We start from the raw sequence: 20956 nt of genomic DNA on the forward strand, positions 1-20956 counted from the left end.
AGAATGAGTGTGCCTTACAACACCCCCATTCTCATGCGTTATTGCCAGAACTTCACTATAGGATAAAGCTTTTTAGATTGCCTGCGGAGATATGCTTTGAGTGAAAATCTCTTAAGGAGCGACCGGGAGGCCGATTCAATCAGATATTTGTTTGTGGACCCGGGCGAGCACTGGCCAACTACTATGATTGATTCCAAGACGACTCAAAGTGACACCATGAGGGTTTCAATGAAGAACCACCAACATTGATTATCTTAAACGAATGCGAATAGATCAGGCAGTAACCTTCAATCCATCCGGGCTATGCTCATTCACTCCCTTTCCTCAACAGATGGCGCGCGTATTATGTTGAGCCATTCCTATCCTGCGTAAAATCACTTTCGGTAGAATCTCAGTTCATTTACTTGAACATAAAAAATGCATAGTGGTAGCATTATTGAAGGTGTTGTTTCGGCCATTTATCTAGGCCTCGGCACCCTATCTCTCGTTTAGCACTCTCAATAGTAGAAAATAAAGCGAATTGACTTCCTAAAGAGGGCCTTGCCTACCAATATTTGCGTATAAGGAGCGAAATCACAAACATATGCGTGTGAATGGGGTCGAAAGGCAAATTAGGTTGGGGGGGGGAGGGCAGGCGTGGGCTAGTGTTGGCACCCGAATCCCGAAATATTATCTAAAAGAGGATTGTTCCTACCACTTACCTTTACTCTGCTGAACTTAAGAACCCACATACATTTGCTCGAGTTTCTGGTAACAAATGGCCCAAGTAGAAATACTGATATAGCTTGAAAATACTAAATGTTTTTTTTCCTGACGAAGTTTATGACGGTCGTTTATGATGATCTTCAAGGAATAGTTTTAGGGCAGGGCGTAGTACACAACATCTTCATTTATTGCAGCTATATGCTAAGTCGCCTGGAAATTGAAATAGATGAATCGCCCTTTTATGGAAGTCCCACTAGACTTTTGAAGAACTTTGTGACTGAATGTGTATACTAAATTAAAAACATTTGATTGCGAATGATTTCTTTGCGTGCTGCAAACACTTTTGGTGCATATTATGTATATATCTAACTGCCTACGTTTGGGTGCTCTCGTGATCACATCCCCAACTTCGGGTAATCCAAAATTAGTACAGGAGGGTTAGAGGGATTGACGAATACGACTTCCTGGTCATGACACGAATAATGTCACAATCCCATCGCGTATATTGTCAAAAGCTTTGTGGCTGACAGTGGGACATACTCATGGACTGGTAAGGGCCTTTAGTACGCGTGCAGTTGCCACAGGTGATTCACACGTTATACCTACCCTGGAACGGCGAAAACATGCATGGGTAATTTTAACGCAAGGGCGTTAAGAAACACCTGATCCCAGCTGCGTTAACCAACAAACCCAAAGAATAAATGTCCGCGTCCAAGCAGCGATCTCTGCTCAGCATTGTGCGTTTTAGCCAAGTATTCTACCACGGAGCGACGCCATGTTTCTCAAACTATTTTGAAATAGACCATATTATTTGTGAAGCGTCAATTTTGTATGCAGTGATACGACTATCCAATTTTATGAACATGACGTATGTACGCTTTTGATAGAGTCATCCTGTCGGGTTAATTAGGATCAACTGTAGTTAAGCGCCATGCACGGAAGGTGATAGAAAATTATATCAACCAAGGACTGTGCGAACAAACATCGGTATTTTGAATTGGAGAGCGTTAAAAGGATCACTGCATCTCCTTAAAGTGTATGACGACGAATGGATGAAGCTACGGGTGCTCTGGTTCACAATATCTACGACGAGGTAGCCGACTAGTATAATGTACGAACATATCGATGGACGAACAGATGCATGGTGTGGGTGATCTTGTATTTTGCTGTTGTATAGGTGATCACACATAATGTCGGTTGTTTACCAATATGTTTTTGTTTTTACACGTGAAGCTCGTTATGGCGTGGCTTGTGTATCCCCCGTTGTCGTTTTGGGTAACCTGTGGCACACACCCGCATACCAGTGACACATACCCACCCTGGGGCGCATATTCACATGTCCACATGTTACGAAAAATGTAGCACGGCGTCGTTATCACACTATCGGTGTTAACAAAGCGTTGAAAGCAGAAACGTGGTACAAACTCTCGTTTAGTCCATGCATTGTTCGTTGGAAGGCGGTACTTGTAAATGATAAATATATGCTAAAAAAGCGAGATGGCGGTACTTCAAGTGTTCACTAGATGAATGGATGGACGCACGGACGGATAGACATACAAGCAGAAGGACAGACGGACAGACAGGCAGACACTCGGATGGAATTACGAATGAATGTTCCGACGCACGCAAAGGCGTACGCACGATCGGATGCCAGAATTGGCGCACGAACGGATGGACTGACGCACGAACGGACAAACAGACGCACAAACGGGCACACGTATGGACGAAGGGACGCACAAACGGAAACATAAACGGTATAATGGACGCTTCACTTCACTTATCATCATTCATTCCATGGATATACTGAGATTTTCGTTTTGTTTTGGAGGTATTAAACTTCAGTTTGGGTTTTGTGAGGTGGGATGCACGCTAACCACGTCTACCCATAGGAGCTTCGCCGCTAAAAGCTGGCATGGGCAGCGTTTACTCTACGAATGCACAGAATATATATGCTTCCTGCAAGACTTGAACCTGAGCATCAAGTATTCTATCAGAGAGCCGTGCCAGGTCTCGAAACTCTTTTTCAAGTAGACCTTAGTGTTCGTGAAATGTCCATTGAAACTGCAGTGGTGGCTATGTAATTATATAAACAGTGCTTACGTTCTCTTATCATACAGCCGACACGTCCGGTAAAAAACGGTTGTGGTGAAGCGCCGTCCTCTCAAGCTACTTTATGTAGCAGCGTCTAGCGCCGTGATACTCGCTGGCACAAGCGCTACATATCAGCATACAGCCTCTGGTGTTCCTAACACTCTTGTTGCTGTGGAAACCGCTATGCAACAGCAAACATGTGATAGTTAAACATATTGTGAGCATTATTCGTACGCGTCATCTTATCATATGTACATACTCATCATCATCACTCTGACCTGTGTTGTGGGGCAGAAGCTTGGCAAGTAAAAGAAGTGTCTTGCAGCCAGAACGTTGCCTTACAAGTGGTGGAGAGGGCTTTCCGGTCCCCTGGTCCTCTCGCTGCAGCGCTTTTTTGTTATCTTCGACTACCAACCATCCCCGGTACTCTGGTCGGGTAGTCGTCTGCTCAGTCAGCCCACGGTCATGTCGCAAGACAAGCAAAACAACACGGCTCCATCTACCCTGCCTACATCCCTGGGCATGCCTTCATGGACTGTCACCGCCCCTCAAAAAGTTCCCCCGATGTTCGCCGGCCTTCGTGGTGAAGACGTTGAAGACTGGTTGGATGAGTACGACCGTGTGAGTGCGTTTAACTATTGGTATGATTCTGTGAAACTGTCCCGCGTATCGTTCTATCTGACGGGTGTCGCTAAGACATGGTTTCTCAACCTTCAACTGGATTTTCCGGACAGGCCTATCTTTAAGCAGCAGTTCCATCAAAGATTTGCCAACCCTTCTGCCCGTGCAGACATAGCCAAACGGAAGGTTGCTGAACGTGTACAGCACTCCGGCGAGACTTATACCTCGTACATTGAAGATGTCTTCACCCTATGCCGTCGCGTGGACAGCTCGATGGCAGAACATGACCGCGTTCGCCACCTGCTCAAGGGCATAGGCGCCATCGCATTTCACGCTTTAGCGGCAAAGAACCCCACCATGGTCGCGAATATGATCAGTACATGTCAGCGACTCGATGACCTTCAACTTATACATTTACAACCTGACACAGGAGATGTAAGGCCAACGCTTTACAATGAGCTCCGTGCGTTGTTATGGTTCATGATCCGCGAGGAGCTTCAACTGCAGGCCACCTCGTCGTCTTATGAGCTTCGCATAACGCCTTCTGCAGGCAGCTTCCGCAACATCGTCAGGGAGGAACTGGCATTCATGACGTGTGAGCAAGTCCCGAGCTCACATACCACTCCAAAGCCGACATACGCTCAGGTGGTTGCAGCGTCACCTTCTCAGCAATCACCGCAGTATGGGTCAACTACGTAGTCTTCACTGAATGCCCTCGCCCCAAGGGCACCGCCTCCTTCTTTTCATGCCTGGCGTCCAACTCAACTGATTTGCTATTATTGCGGAATACGTGGCCACATCTCACAGTTCTGTCGTCGACGTCAACAAGACGAAAGGTGGGGCTATGGTGACTTCGAGAGGGATGAGTTTGCTTCTGCTCCACAACATCGCCACCCATACCAAATGTACCAACGCCGCTCACCATCTCTACAGCACTTGGACGCAGCCAGTACCTTCCGCTCCTCGCACCGTCGTTCCCCGTCAGCTATGCGCCGTTCCTCGTCACCACTTCGTCCGGCTACCACGGCGTCTGATCACCGCCCAAGAAAAACTAAACAGTGCAGCTTCAGGAGGGAACGCTTCATTTGGCGGACTGCATCGAACTCCTCCGGAAGGCCCTTCAAGTGTACTTTCAGTGTTTTTTAGGGTGTATGGACTGAAGCCTTGGTGGACACTGGTGCATCGCTCTCAGTTATTAGTGTGGACTATATAGTGTTCCCGTTTGCGCAAAATGAAAGCAACGTATGATGGCCCCCCCTTTCGCTGTGCTAATGCGGTTTTGTTCAACCTTCTGGTGTTTGCACTGCACGAGTTTTTATTGAGGGCATCCTTCACCCTATATAGTTCCTCGTTCTGTCATCGTCTACTAAAGCGCTCATTTTAGGTTGGGACTTCCTCTCCTCAGCTTCAGCCGTGATATCCCGCTGTCAGAGGGTCATTCGTATGTCACATACTGCGCTTTTGTCCAATAAAGATGCTCACAGCCAGCGCATCGTCACCGCAGATGACGGTTTCATTCCTTCAGGCAATGAGCATATTCTGACCCTGACATCAGATAAGATCAGTACTGGTAATGTGTTCCTAGCACCATGTGGACGCTACATCTCTGGTGGACTTACCATCGCTCCTAGCCTGGTGCGCTTTCATGACAGCAGAGCGTTAGTTACGGCAGTTAACACTACTTTTTTGCCTGTTGCACTGCCCCAGGGCACCAGTGTGCTTTTCTTCACAGATACTGAACCACTTTCTCTTGTGCCCCTTCACGCAGACGCACCGTCTTTCTCTACGAGTACTGATGACGATGCTACGATGGCTGCTTTAACAGCCACAATAAACCCCGATCTCATGTCAGTGAAAAGCAAGAACTTTTGGGTATTTTTCAAAAACACAGTGCTTCATTTGATGTAAATTCCAAGCTTTTGGGTCGCACTTTCGTCGCCGTACATGGAATTGAAACGGAAGGCAATACAATTGTACGCCACCGCCCATATCGAGTGTCATCCGCAGAGCGGAAAATCATCGAGAACAACGTTGCTGATATGCTCAAACGAGATGTTATCCGGCCTTCGTCAAGCTCGTGGTCATCACCTCTAGTGCTAGTCCGAAAGAAGGATGGTTCGGCGCGATTCTGCGTCGAATATCGAGCACTTAATAAGATCACGCGAAAAGACGTGTACTCGATCCCACAAGTCGACGACGCACTTGACTCTCTGCAAGGCGCTGAAATTTTCTCCAGCCTGGATTTACGGTGTGGTTATTGGCAAATACCTATGCACGAAGCGAATAACGACAAAACTGCGTTTTCAACACCAGACGGGCTGTATGAATTCCACGTGATGTCATTCGGTATATGTAATGCTCCTGCCACGTTTTAATGCACGATTGACACAGTTCTACGCGGCCTAAAATGGAAAACATGTCTCTGTTATCTAGATGACATCGTCATTTTTTCCACTTCTTTTTGTCAGCACCTTGATTGTTTAGACGAAATTTTGACGTGTATTTATAATGCTGGACTTCAGCTAAACACAAAGAAATGCCATTTCGCCAACAAGAACAACACGGTGTTGGGCCTCCTTGTCAGCAAAGATGGCGTTCGCCCGGAACCTGACAAGCTTGCTGCCGTGAAACGTTTCCTTCGGCCAGAAAATCAGAAACGCCTACAAGGTTTCCTGAGCTTGGCGTCCTACTACCGCTGCTTCATCATCCAGTTTGCTGCCATCGCGTCGCCACCGCATAAGCTGCTGACATCCGGATCAACTTTCGCTTGGAACGACGACTGCAAGCGTGCCTTTCAAGCCCTCAAGCATGCTTTAACATCCGACCCTGTTTTGTGCCATTTCGACGAGAACGCACCTACATGTCTCCACACCAATGCGAGTGGCCATGGCATCGGTGCAGTTCGTCTACAGCGGGATGCCACTTCACGGGAAAGAGTTGTTGCGTATGCAAGTCGTGCTCTTACGGCCGCTGAACCGAACTACTTCATAACTGAGCAGAAGTGCCTTGCTGTCGTTTGGGCCGTACAGAAATTTCGACCGTATCTTTAGAGACGCCACTTCACAGTAATTGCAGACCATCACGCCTTGTGCTGCCTATTGTCACTGAAAAACTTGTCTGGTCACCTCGACCGTTGCGTGCTCCGTCTACAAGAGTACAATATTGACGTCATCTATAAGTCTGGCAAAAGACACCAAGATGCAGATGCTCTCTCTCGCTGCCCCCTTTCACTGTCATCATCAAGTACGTCAGGTGATTGCTTGTCTGGTGGGCAAAAGTCTGCGTCACCCCTCACATTATCAGAACTTGCGGTTATTGACACGCCGGCTTTAAATCACTACACCGAGTTCGCCACACGCCAGTGTGGTGATCCATATTGGAATAGCTTTATTCAACGCCTAAATGGTATATCACCTACTTCTAATGCTAGATTGCGCCGACAACTATGGAAATTTAACCTCGATAACAATGTGCTCCATCGTTTCGTTTACACTACTGAAGGACACCGCTGGGTTCCAGTACTTCCGCGTCCTCAACGTCACCAAGTCCTCGAAACTTTTCACGTCGACCCATGTGCAGTTATTTCACACGCACTTGGGATTTCACAAAACGCAAAGCCGCATCAGGAAACGTTTATTCTGGCCTGGCATTTCTACCTATGTGACCAAGTACGTTGCATCTTGCCATCTGTGTCAACGGTGGTAGCGACCAACTTCGTCTCCTGCTGGCCTTCTGCAACCCAACCCGTGTCCCGAGACTCCTTTCGCCATCGTTGGCATAGACCTTCTAGGACCTCTCCCCATGACACGAACAGGTAATCGTTGGATTGTGACTGCTGTCGATCACCTGACACGGTAGGCAGAGACTGCTGCACTACGCACAAGTTCTGTTTCAGACGTTGCAGACTTCTTTTTCTACGCCATAGTATTGCGTGACGGTGCACCTCGCGTCCTCCTGAGCGATTGCGGCCAAACGTTCCGCTCCATCATAATTGAAACCCTGCTCACAACCTGTGGTACATTACATAGGACGACGTCAGTCTACCACCCCCAAACTAATGGGCTGACAGAGAAATTTTATCGGGCACTAACAGACATGCTATCAATGTACATCGCACCAAACCACGACAACTGGGATACGATTTTGCATTTTGTGACCTTTGCCCATAACACAACTCTTCAATGAGCTACTGGCTACTCACCTTTCTACCTCGTGTATGGCCGTTTACTGACATTCACCATCGACGTCTCTTTACTAAATGTTCCAAATTACGCCTCGACAACCGTATCAGAGCAGTTCATCACAATGCTTGAGGAATGTCGACAACGGGCTCGCCTTAATACAGAAGCCAATCAATAGGATCGCAAGCAGCCCTACGACAGCTCTCATTGTGACGTCGCCATCAGTCCGGGGGATGAAGTGTTGCTTTAGACGCCCATTCGTACTCCAGAATTGTGCGATAAATTTCAGTCACGCTTCATTGGACCCTATACACTCAATGAACAAACGTCACCAGTGAACTACCGTGTCACTCCCAGCGACCTTTCTTTGGATCGTCGCTGTCGTGGTTCGGAGATTGTCCACGTATCGCGTCTGAAGTCATTCGTTCGGCGTTCCGTTTCCGTTTAAGACGCGTCCGGGCTGGCCGCTGACGCGGGGGGGGGGAAGAATAAGTGTGAGCATTATTCATGCGCGTCATCTTATCATATGTACATACTCATCAACATCAGTCTGACCTGTGTTGTGGGGAAGAGGCTCGGCAAACAAAACAAGTGTGTTGCAGACAAAACGTTGCCTTACAATATTTCTGTGCGTCGAACATTTGTACATACTGTTAGCGTCATTTCGTAACATTTCGCTCGATAAAAAAAATTCGAGACAGTCCACCCTCCCTCCGCGTGCTTCGCTTAACATCGATTCCCAAGGTACGTGCATTCTGCCAATTTTTTATGTACTTTCATTACTGAAATATACCGTGCAATCATGGCGTCGTACAGTTGAATGAAAATTTATTCTGGTGATCAGCATAAATCAGTCTGCCAATTTGGTATGTAGGTGTCATGCTGGTGAATCCAATGGTGGGTTTTTATTCAAAAAGATGTTGAATAGGTATTGAGTTTTACTTCGGCGGACCCCAGCCTCAGAGTTCCTGACAGCTCCTATATTTTATTTAAATGCCGAGAGATGCAGTGAATACTTGGAACGTGACATTCTAATTATCAATGAATCAAATCGTTGCGAATTATGCACAATATGTGAACCCAGGTTTATTGCTCGCGCAGAACGTATCATCAGAGTTCATACTCACTACGAGTTTACGAAATAGGCTTTGGCCGATAAACACATGAACGCTTAGTGCAGTGGGGTCGTGCGGGGACACTGGGACGTACATTTCCGAATCCCGTACTTAAAAAAAGGCTTACTTCTTCCTCACGCCTAATTGATCTTCGTGCTAGTCCTTGCGCTTACGCCGGGTACTTCAAACACGTGCCCAAAATCTTTAAAAAAAAATAAGGGAACTGCATTGTTTGATCGTTGCTTTCAGAATTGCTTCTTGTGTATCAGCAGGCTTCTTAAGATGGTAATGAAGAAAGTAAATGATCATCTTTTAATTCGTTTTCATAGGCAGTCATGTCCGAAGGGCGAATTTAACTGAGAACAGCGCAACAATGTACTAATACGATCTTGTTGTAGCTTTCAGATCTGAAACAAGGGACATCTATTTATTAGGTGCCGGATTAAAACTAAACCACACCCAACAGCAACATCCATTGAAATGAGTTAAAGTTTAAGTCGACATAGTAATGGGTCATTATGCACTGGTGAGCACGAAATATTCGTCGCAGCGTAATAATCAGTATCGTCAATAAATCCTTAAGCATTCCCAGTAGGCAGACATGTGGAAGAATGCATCGCCTAATATATTATTTGTGGTGCAACTCAGACAAGGAAAGAATAGGAAGAGACAGTACTGGCGACCTATCGTGTCTCCTTCTTTTTTTCCTTGTATGAGTTGCACCACAAATAGAATATTTGGCTATGAATTTTCAATTCGCCGAAGAAACAGCACTCAAGAATGCATGATCCTGTCCGTGAACGATGTCGGAGAGTAGTCAATTATTATATTGTAACGAGAATAACCAGAGGAGTCATACACACTCAGTTTTCTGTCATAACTATAATTAACGACGCTTAAAACCATTGTATCAATCGCGATGTGTGGTCTGCTTTCAGAGGTGACTTGAAGTTGTGCGCTCTGGTTTTGCCGTCTTCAGATGCATTGCCGCTCTGTGATGTCTGCGTGTCTAGAGAGACAGGAAACAGTGTTTGCCTTAAGCAGCCGCATAGCTCCATACTATCATCGACTGATAATAAAGAATAATGGGCCATAATGTGTTTTAGGGCAATATTCTTCACAGAAATACTTCAATGCAAAAAAGGTTTGTCTGTCTCTCTGTCTTTGTGTTTGTCCGTCAAACAATTCAGCCAGCCTACAAAAGTTTAAACCCTTGCGGAACACCCAATCATCTTCGAATAACGCGTTCGATGCTCTTACCACGAGCTATTCCTGCTCACGGCTGGTTACACCCAGTCATCTTAATCTCGATCCTGCGTTCACACTTCCGAACACTGTCTATCAGGTGCAGCATATACACGTGAGTATTAGGCAGTGTGTTCATTTAGAAAATGCATGTGCATGCAATTCTAAAGACTGCAGTGTTTATTATGTCGCGCTGACAACGCGACGCTATAAATTAAAAGTGAGTGTTTTCTACGCTTCGCTAAAACAACACAGTGCGGCAAGCAGTGGGCATGCGTTCCACACAAACATTTCTTTCTTGGTGTTACTGCCAGATAACGTCAGTATCTGACTCAGCACCTCCAGGCATAAGTCAATTGCCTTTTGATGACCTTTGCGGCGACGAACGCAAGTACTTGGGCAGTTTTTTCTTTGCTTCATCTTGCAAACTTGGTTAACAGCGCAAAAGGACAAGCGCATACATGAGGAACGCGAAGGTAAACAATTCAACGCCGTGTTGTTCGTTTCTTCCGTCTTTGTGTCTGTGTTTCTAGCCTTGCGCTGGCAAGCATGTTTCCAAGACGACTGCCAACAAACTGGCTCAACTAGCCGTCATTCTTTGCTTCTTTTGCGTGCTAAAGTTTTATAAATATCGCATGAAAATCCTTGCTCTCGAGCACTGCAATATCAAAACGTCATGTACGGCAGTCTTTTTTTTATACGCATAACCTAAAGCACTTACCGGGCACTACAAGGGTGGCTGTACAGTAAGCAAGGTGAGGGAGAGGTTACATTGGAAGAAATATTCAATACATATAGCAATAAGCAATAAACAGAATGGTAACAACACAGAATATTGCCACCATATTACTATAGCTCTAACCACCAGCATAAGCGTGCAAATAACAATTAAACACTATCGTGCGCAAAATTCGCGAGTTTTATATAGACAGATTCAAACTTTCTCATACAATAAAAAGTGACGTTTGTAACACTTCTACAGACGCGTCGTGGTTTTTTTTTGCAAACACAACATCGTGTTGTAAATTGTTCCAAAAACGGAATGCACACAACAGAGGCGAGTTATAAAAGATGTTAGTACGCGCGTATGGAACTAAAACTTTGAAGGAATGATCTTGAAGCTTCGTGCGAACCGGATAGAAGCCGTACGATTATATGACTGTCTTGAAGTCTATGTTCATTAAACATGCGAGGGTTTGTTGGCCAAAGACAAATTAGACGGAAACATTGTGAACAAATTCAAACAGCGCCTTCCAGCATTTTAGTAAATGTGATGCAACTAAAGACTAGCGAACATGGCGGAGTTTGTAGTCATTATCGGTAATATTTCATGACCGCTTTCCTTGTTACAAGTCACGCTTGTGGCAAAAGCTTCCACACTTAATAAATCATCTCCTATTCGTTTGCTTCCTTGTACATTAACAAGCCACGCGATATATTGGCTCGAAATACTGAATTCTCTATGAGTGGGGCTCGCAAGTAGTTGTCACTCCTAGGTACAACGGCCAACAAATGAGCTCGTTAGTAAGCATTCACCATGAAAGTGAAGCTGGTGGCTGACAAGTATGGTAACAATAAAATAAGACAGCGAGACGCTTTTTCTTTGTTTGTGTTCGATACCGCAGTAGGTATCCACTCTGGGCGATTGGCGAACACTTCGTATCGCAACATTTCCAAGATAACTAGAGTAACGCCTAATAATAAAATTAAGTAAGAAAAGCAGTTATATAATATAAAAATGAAAAATAGGAAAACATAATGCCAGATTTATTCACAGCATATTTATCAACTGAACTCTGCCATTTAATTTGTGGTGTTTGGTCGTGTAAACACTGTATCCGTGTTTACACGCCCACGCTCTTTCAGTGCTGGTCTGAAGTACCAAAGCTCTCAAAACACAATAGGTTCTCTACGCCTTTTGTACCTAAATGATTTAAAATCAACTTATTTTTATTCTTCCATATTACGTGCCAACCGCCCAATGTTGTCATGATGTTTCTCATATATAGCGTAGTCCATCTGATTAATGTACTGCTATTCAAGTAGATTTTTTAAATCCACCGAAAAAAATATGTAGCCACTTCGCATTTGACTTTCGTCGAAACGTACCCACCATGACTCAGAAATAATATTTGACATATCCGCACTACTTCCCCCTTTCGGCAAACAATCTCATTATTTTATGTCAATCTTTGGTTTTCCAGCTAAGTGACAAATGCCAGGAGAAAAGCAAGGGCTACACTCAAAGTTCTAGAGCTATTCGTGTTACTCGAGTGGTAGGCATTCTTTTTGATGTGCCATGCAAATTTTCATTACGTATTATAAACTTCTGAGCGTGTACCATCTGATACCCAGAAATTTATGTACCATAGTTTAATCAAAACATCGTTGAGTGAATAAATTAATCAATAAATGAAAAAAAAATTATACAGTGTCTGGCAGTGTTCTTCGGATGAGGAGGGAATAGGTGATTAACTGCTTTCCTGTCAGACCCTCTGTCAATGATGATGGCGGGGCTAGTGCTGCTGGCTCGATTCCTTGCACCCGTTGAACCCGGGTGGCATCTTCAGCTTGCCGGATAGTCCAAAGTTGGTCGGTAGCTTGTCGCTGGTAAGAGCTGGCTACCAGCGGCCGTGAGGCCAAGGAAGCTGATCTACAGCACCGACCGCAGCCGTGGCGAAGACTGCTCCTCGCCTTAACGCAGTGGTAGCAACAAAGATTGATCAATGAGTTCGCTTCGGCCGAATTTTCGTCGGTGAATAAGCGGCGGCAGTGCCATTAACTCTCCTGGCACATTCCCAAAGCATATGCCACAGTGTGCTTCGTTTCCTGCCCGCAATACAGGCGTCGCTATGATAGAGGCTCGTATAAAAGAGGCCTAGAGTTGGGATAAGTATTTTTGTACTACGGTTACCTGAAAGTTACGGCCTATCGTGTAATTTGTCGTGTGGTGGAGGCCATTTCTGTCTATGTGGTCTGTAATGTAGTGTAATGTCCCTGAATAGGATCAGGTGGTCCCCTCATGACCAATCTTCTTGCTGTTTTCGTGTTGTTAATGATGTTGTCGTCACCCTACTCACGGAAATAAAGGCGGTCACCCAATCAGCCATGGCTCGGTTAGTGAGAACTTTGGCTGTCGTGAAGACCACCTGGTTTTCTGCAAGCAGGAGTGTGAGCCCGGGTCCACAGAAGGAGGACCGTTGCATGTTTGGTTTCGCAATTCGAGGATGATCGCGTCAAAAGCTCCTCAAAGCTCACTGTAGTTTCTGCTGTTCTCACGAGTTTCAAGTATGCGGGCCGACTTCCACGAGATGCTGCCGCACGTGAAGCCAGGGATGCCAGCCTGTGAGCTGCTCATGACGGCTGCAGCTTCCTTGCACAAACTTTAGGGGCGAAGCTCCTGAAAGCGGCACCCGTTCGTCCCTCGTTGTCGTAGTCGTGGTCGTAGTGTGTAACCAGTGTTACATTTAGACCTGCAAGGTGGTGCCGGTGAGGGATTTCTTCTGTGCTTTGTTGAGCAATAAAAAGTTCGTGGCGTGCGCGTTAACTAAAAGCCAAATGCTGCTGTCTTTAATTCCCCCATTAGCAGCCATTGACATGTACATTCAGCACTATCTGACAAGACAGGGTCGCTACGTTACACTCGCTGGGTGTTACCTCCTTAGTTTTAGAAAGGTTTAGCGAGCGTTGAGCCGCAGTGTCATGAATACAATGAACTAGTATATAACATGAACTCGAGGTGGTAAAAGGTGCAAAGTAGATACGAAGCGCAAGCCGTAAGAAAGTAAAATACCAATTCTTCTGTCTCTCATTTCCCATTAGCAGCCGTTGGCATGTACATTGATCACTATCTGACAGGAAAAGGTTGCTACGTTATACTCGCTGGGCGTACCCTTCATGGTTTTAAAAAGTTTAGCCAGCATAGGGCCACAGTGCTATGAATACAGTGAACTAGTATATACCATGAACTCGAGGTGGTTAAAGGTGGGAAGTAGACCCGAAGCGCAAGAGCTAAGAAAGTGTGCGTGTGCCACCTCTCGTTTAGTCTTGGAATGTCAGCTGGATGGGGGTGCTTCAATATAGGGAATATATGGTGAAAAGATGCAAGATGGTGGTACGTGGAGTGTTGAATAGGTGGACGAATGGACACACAGACAGATGCATGGATAGACGCGTGAACGGACGCAGGGGCGGATGCCTGGACGAACGCAGGGACGGACGCACGAACAGATGCATGCACAGATGGGCGAATGGATGCATGGACGATCACACAGACGAACGCATGGACGGACGGAAGCAAGAACGAATGGACTGACGAATGCTTCGCCCCACTCTCCATCATTCACTCCGTGGATATGCTGCCATTTTCTTCATTAAATTTTTTTTCTGGAAAAAGAAATGCTTGAATTAATAAGAGAAGAGTTGGTATTTTGTCATCATCATGAAATCGTCTTCAGTTCCTTGCTTTGGCTTTTCCAAAGATGACGAAAAACATCATGAATAAGAACTTGGGACTAGGGGTCTTGAGCTCGATAGGTGGGGCCCCAAATGCAGGACCCCACCCTGCTGCGGCCGCCCTGTTGCTGCGACCAGCCTGACGGGACTCAAGAGCCCAAACTCGAGCTCTGGGTGATGCTTGCTAGCTGTGCCTCCCGTTTCTTATGATTATCAGAGCGCCTGTATTGACCTAAAAATGTGTATGAATTTGGTAGGCAGTTTATGCATGTTTTCGAAATGGAGTAAAATAATGCCGAGCCGCCACATCACGAGCAGGCGTACCCCTGAAGATTTGGACAATTTTGTTTATTCTCTACAATTTTAGAAATACCCTTATTGGAATGCCGGAGTGGTCAATGACGTCCTGTTGTTTTTATGGTTCGTAGGTGGCGTTGTAATTTGTTTTTTGCCTCACAGGATTTTAATGACAAATTTTCAACCTAGTGTTTATTTAGTAAACGATGAGTTTCAAAACGCATACCCTACAGGATAACAATTTTGTGGTGGTGACATCAAGTGATGGTAATTTGGCACTTGAGTCCTGCATTGCCGATATTGATGATCAATTTTTGCGTTTGTTGTGAGATTGCAAGCTTTCACCCTAATAAAGAAAGGGAGCTGCCGTCATTATTTCTCTCAGTATTTGCGCACAGAACGGAAATTCTAAGACACCTGATAGCGAGTGTTCTCTCGGTTAATATTGTTGTATCATTTCAAGAAGCGAAAAAAAAATTAACCATCCCAATACTATAGTTATGGTAGGTGAATGACTGACTTAACAGACGCTGCCTTTTTCGTGTCAGCAGCCGCTTAGCAGCCCGTGTTCCTCTTTCCCGTTTCTTGTTTAAGGCCGCATTCATCCAGCTAACTTGGAGTAAACTCACCGAAAATCAACTGGCAACGTCAAGACTACTTACCGCCGGAGTGAAATGTTCTCAGTTCTCAAAGAGCTGGAGACGCCGGAAGAAACTTTCAAAGCACCGACGTCGTTTCTTGCAGGTCAAGTTTACAGACTCTGAATCACAGGACTTCTTCAAAAGCCAGTTTCAAAATACTGGTCTTTTGCCTAATAAGAATCGTAGCTGAAGCGCAAAGTTTTCCAAATGTCCACGTGAATGCCGGACGCAACTAATGATCCGTGCGTTCCATCAAGCCACCCACCGCTTGGTGGCCCCGCTGCCTCACTTCTCTATCAGTCTGCGTGTGTCGTTGCCAGTTCACTCTGCACTCTCTGGTACCGTAATCATGATGGCACGTGCTCCTGCTTCTTGATTTCATTGCCACGTCAGCAAAGATGCGTTGCTGTTGGCCCTCGTTTACCTAATGTCTCGTTTTTAGCGCTGGCGCATAACTCGGTGCATATTGAAATCCCTCTCCCATGTTTTTGGCTAAGGCAGACTGTAGCTCAAGCACGAGTCCGAGGGAGGACACGCCTGACACGGACGCGCAGCGTCCGCGCCAGCATATCTCTTTTATCGCAGTGCCGTGTAACTCATCTGTTCAAAAAAACCAAACAGCCTATGCTTGACGACCAAAGCCGGCTTATTCCGCTAGAAGCAAACAAGTCTGGAATTTGGCTTTTTATTCATGAAACCATTCCATAAATTAAGAAGTCACCACTTGGTAGGTAAAGGCCGAACATAATCTGTTTAATGCATGCATTAGTCAGGAGCAAAGAAAAAAAGAACTTCTTGTAATACAAAAGACCTGCTTGCAATAATTTAGTATACCCTGTTCTATCCCTCGCAATGTTTGGGTTTCGTAATGGGGGAGGGGACAAATTAATCCATCCGGCATGCATGCTTGTTTATGTACACACCTTCAAGATACCTCGCATGCAGGTATATATTGGGTGTTTAAAAAAACTGCCCACCAGTCTAAAAATTTGGAAAAAGCAAGAATGTACAATTTAACACGGTTACCAGAAATCAGAACATACTGTGCTGATGAACGCCGTTCATGTTTGGTGAAGAGAAGGGACTCTCGAAAATGGAGCAGCACGCCCTATGTTGCCTACATACAGACTACATACACCACTTCGTCCACCGTACAAAAAGAAATCAAAGCATATCCACGGAGTGATGATGATGATTGGGGTGTTGAGTCCATTCATACGTCCGTGTGTTATACCAATCATGCGTCCGTCTATTGTTTATACTGCAGTATATTATACCTTTTCATAGCTAGTATTTCACGAATTATTATAACTTAAAGAAGGCAGGAAGTACTGCTCTGACTACTTTGATTTTTCTACCCTGTGTAGAAAACAACAAAAAACGGGCATAAAAGAATAAAAAGCCTGTCAGCCTTGCCCGTTTTCTTTATGGAACTTAGCAAGCTAAGAGGAAAACTTAAGTTATAGCATCCTTCAGTGAAATTATTGTTTTCGCGAATTACGAACCTACAAGTATGTTAGTGCTATTTTTTTTTACAACCTCACTGCAAAAAGACTTACCTTACGAGTAATCTTTGTTCGCATGTCTTTATAGGTTTGGTGATGAGCAATGTCCCCCTCAAAACATAATTCAATCACACTTGCAGTTGTTGCGACTTTTCTTAAAGCACGTATGTCTACAGGAAATAATCTTGTACACTGCTTTCAGCACGATTTTTTTTTTCGAGAAGGTAAACTCAACGTAGTTGTTGAAAGCCTCAGGTTCTTTTTTCTCGATTGCTTGCACAAGCTGACTTATATTCATAAGTAAAGCAACTGCCTCGAAATGTACATTAAATTCTACTTGCTAGGACGTTGTCATCAACTACACTCTCTTCAATTATTTTTCATTGGTTGAAGGTTCGCTCTTTCCCTGATATCCTGCCAGGCTTTACTTGAGCGAAGTGACTAAACAGAATTGCAACTATTGCTCAGATTATTTTCGTAAAGTGTATTATAGGTTTCATAAATATACGAGCATGCATGTAAAATTAATCTTAGCAAATGGGGTTCATTTCAGTCGAGTGATCTGGCCAGTTGAATGAGAGTAGAAATGCCAGCTTCAAGTTTTAGTTCGAGTTTGCGAGGCCGTCGATGCAATCAGTAACTAGAAACAATTACTCAATAACTGTGAAGCTTTTGTTGTGTAAAACGGTATTACTTTGCGCCCCCTCGTTCGAAACACACACACACACACCACCGTGCCTCTCATACACACACAGATAAGGGGAGCATGTTATACAGGGTACATAAACTTACGAGTAGTGCTAGGAACAGGCAAATTTGCCCATCGTAACAAGTGTGGAGCATCAAAAGAGGCGTTTTCGACCCAGTTTGGGGAAGTGCGAAACATCGTTCACAAGAGACGTAGACATCATTCACAAGAGACCATTTCACAGCGCTTCTAAAGCAGCATTGGCCCCGTGCCACGTTTAGCTAAATACAGACGTTCGCGTTCTTTTCGTTTTGTTACAGCTCGTTTTACAATGAACAACTTTGTGCCGGTGTGTACTATGCCTTTGAAAATACACTTGCATTCTGAGGTTTTCAATGTTATAGCAGTTATGAAAAATCCTTTTTTTTTTGGCACTTGAGGCCAACTAGTTGGCTTGCTGTGCCCATTGAGACGGGGTTGATTAAAATGGAACGCGATGCGTGCGTCTTTCTTTTTGACTGATTGAACACACTGGGCACATCGATGGTACACAAGCTAGGCATAGAAAAACATATCTTGTAGTTTTAGTATGGAGTGCCGCAAGGTGTTGTCGTGCGTTCGGTGCCACTGCGCTTGCGTCGTAAGGTGAGCCGCCACTTGCGCTTGTGGTTCACCCTCAGAAATTACTAAATAGCGTGCGGTGTGTATGATATAGCTTCTGTGCATTTGGGTTTGCGGGGGGGGGGAGGCTAATATCTCTAGATTCTTCGCTAAAGGAGGGGGGGAAGCTACTCTGAAACTCATACGGCGGCCACAATGACTGTTAAAGCTATTCTAAAACTTCGTATTACTATGTTACACTATGAGCAAAGCGTGAGCGCTGCAGAGTCGGAAGCAAGGCGTGGCCGACGCGGCATGGCATTGAATGGCGCACCCTTGTGGCCACCTGGAACCGCACCGCGCCATAGACGAATGAACGTGAGCATGAGACTTTAGAACTTTTATTTATTCATAACTTTCAGGAAGACCACAGGGGACGTCAACCTGTTGAAAATAAATTTCTGTTTATCTAATGCATCGTGTAATCTACCAAGCACGTAACTTATACCAACAATCAGTGCTACTGCATGAAATTTTGCTAGAAACTGGACGACAAGTGAGTGGAAACCATTAGGAAAATCAAGACAGTATTCGTTAGCGACGTTATGACCCGCACACAGATTAAAGTGTGCTACGATTGGTTTAAAGACGGCCGCACATTGGTGGAGAGTGAACCATACTCCGATCGGCCATCAACGTGCCGAAATGAGCAGGTCCTTGTCGAAGTGAATGCTGTGGTGATACGGGACCGTCGTGTGATTACGAGGAAAACTGTGGAAGAGGTGGGCGTTAGTGATTTTTTTTGCATTTCATTATAACCGAATATTTGGCCATGAAGAGAGTTTCGGTAAAACTTGTGCCGAAGATTCGGGGACCCTTAAGCTTCGCTTTTAATAGTTGAACACGATAGCGAACTCCGGCCCCTGTGCACCCTGCAACCACTAAATGCATACTTAATGGTATGTTTTGTCACACACACACACAGACACACACACACACACATGCACGCACACAAACACACACAGAAACGCGCGCGCGCAAGCGCGATGTATCTATAGTTATGCAGGCCCTGTGCAGTGGGGCCTCTTTCTTCTGCTGTAACGGCGCTCTGCTGAAGTCAAGACATGTTTTTCACAATGTCTCATAGCTGGCACACAGACACACACGCACACAAACGCACGCACGAATGGTACATACAAATTTTTTGCCTAAAGCAAGAGTCGCATGACCTCCAAGATACACATAGGGTTGCCATATCGGAGGCGATAGTCTCACAATGTTTTACAGATGGTAGCACAATATCTAGCGTTTGCTACTTGCTTTATCAACGCCTCTACAAAAGCATGATATGTTTCCGCTAGATGGACATAGTGTCTATTTTTAGAGCTGTTTGAAAGTTCCTGTGCGTTTTTGATGACGATGGCTGCACTATCCCTGCCTTTTTTGACGTAGTTTGATGGCCTCCAAAATGTGCCTCTAAATCACCAAATGGTTTCTTTTTGTCGTCGTGGCACCTGTCGAAAAATATGCGCTAAGGAGACTCCTTCCACTACATGGCATGTATGTATTGTTTTTGCCAAAGCAGCTGCAAGTAATATTGTGGATCTGTGCTAGGACACCTACTTGTCACCCGAATGGTCCAGGGTTGATCCTCAACAAGACAAATAATTTTGTTTTTTGTATTATTTGCTTCTTTCTCGATTTTTAGCTCACAACCAATAGAGCTGACACCGATGGCAAAGTTTTAGCGACACGGGCTGTAACACTATCGCGTTAAAACTGCTCATGGTTGAGCGAAAGCAACTTCGTTTTGAAATCTGACTGGACATACTAGATTTCACTAGCAGTGACCCTAGCTTTATGAACACCATTATCACCAGTGACGACTCTTGGGGTACTGTTACGACCCAGAAACCAAATCTCAGTCATCAAGGTGGAAACATTTTACGTCACCAAGACCAAAGAATGCTCTCAGAGATCAAAGAAGGCACAGGAACGTCTAAGTGATGCTCAGTACTTCCTTTGACTCCCGCGATGTTGCACATCGGAAGTACTCACTATAGAATCAATCGCCAAAAACTCTACAGGGGTGTCTTGCATCGCTTATGTGATGCTTGGCGGCGCAAGAGACTTGAGTTGTGGTCAGCAAAAAACTGGTGCACCCATCACGACAATGCACCTGCACATACTTCACAAGATTTCTTTGCGAAACGTCACACTCCTGTAGTTAAACAGGCCTCTTACTCTGGTGATATGGCCCCCTGAGACTTCTGGTTGTTTCGAAAACTCAAGCAAACCTTGAAAGAAGAACGATTTCAGACAAAAGACGCTCTTACGGCTGCGACGACAGCTAGGCTAAACTACACTCAGAACGAGGCCTTCTCCGAATGCTTCGAACAATGGCTACACCGTTTGGAGAACTGTGTGGAGTCTGAAGGAGACTCTTCCGAGGAGGATTAGGTTTCCAACGCTCCAATTATGCCAGTTATGTTTCTTCCACCAAATGTTGGATACTTCTCTGACACATGTAATCATTGACACAATTTCGACGTCGCTATGAACATGACGTGCGGAGGCATGGTAAAAATTTGTTTCTCAATTGATTATACGTTTTTACGCAGAGTAGCTGACGCGGCCTTTAGCGGTAGTTATAGTAAGTTTTATTTTGTCAATTATTCTCGACAAAATGAAATAGCCATGAAAGGGAACAATCTTTCATTGATTGATGACGCTACTTTTAGGCTTCACGTTAACGTCGTCTTCGATGAATACCTCCGATAAAGGGTAAAGGCAGAAATGCTCAGAAAGGGTA

The 20956-nt window shown here is 45.1% G+C and overlaps 1 pseudogene; it reads left to right on the forward strand.

The window, feature by feature from the left end:
- The first annotated feature begins 3261 nt into the window (after positions 1-3261).
- LOC142767831 (uncharacterized) overlaps positions 3262-20956 on the forward strand; it is a 164058-nt pseudogene continuing 146363 nt past the window's right edge.

Source organism: Rhipicephalus microplus, chromosome 7, assembly GCF_043290135.1.
Source record: "Rhipicephalus microplus isolate Deutch F79 chromosome 7, USDA_Rmic, whole genome shotgun sequence".
NCBI classification, from domain to species: Eukaryota; Metazoa; Arthropoda; class Arachnida; order Ixodida; family Ixodidae; genus Rhipicephalus; species Rhipicephalus microplus.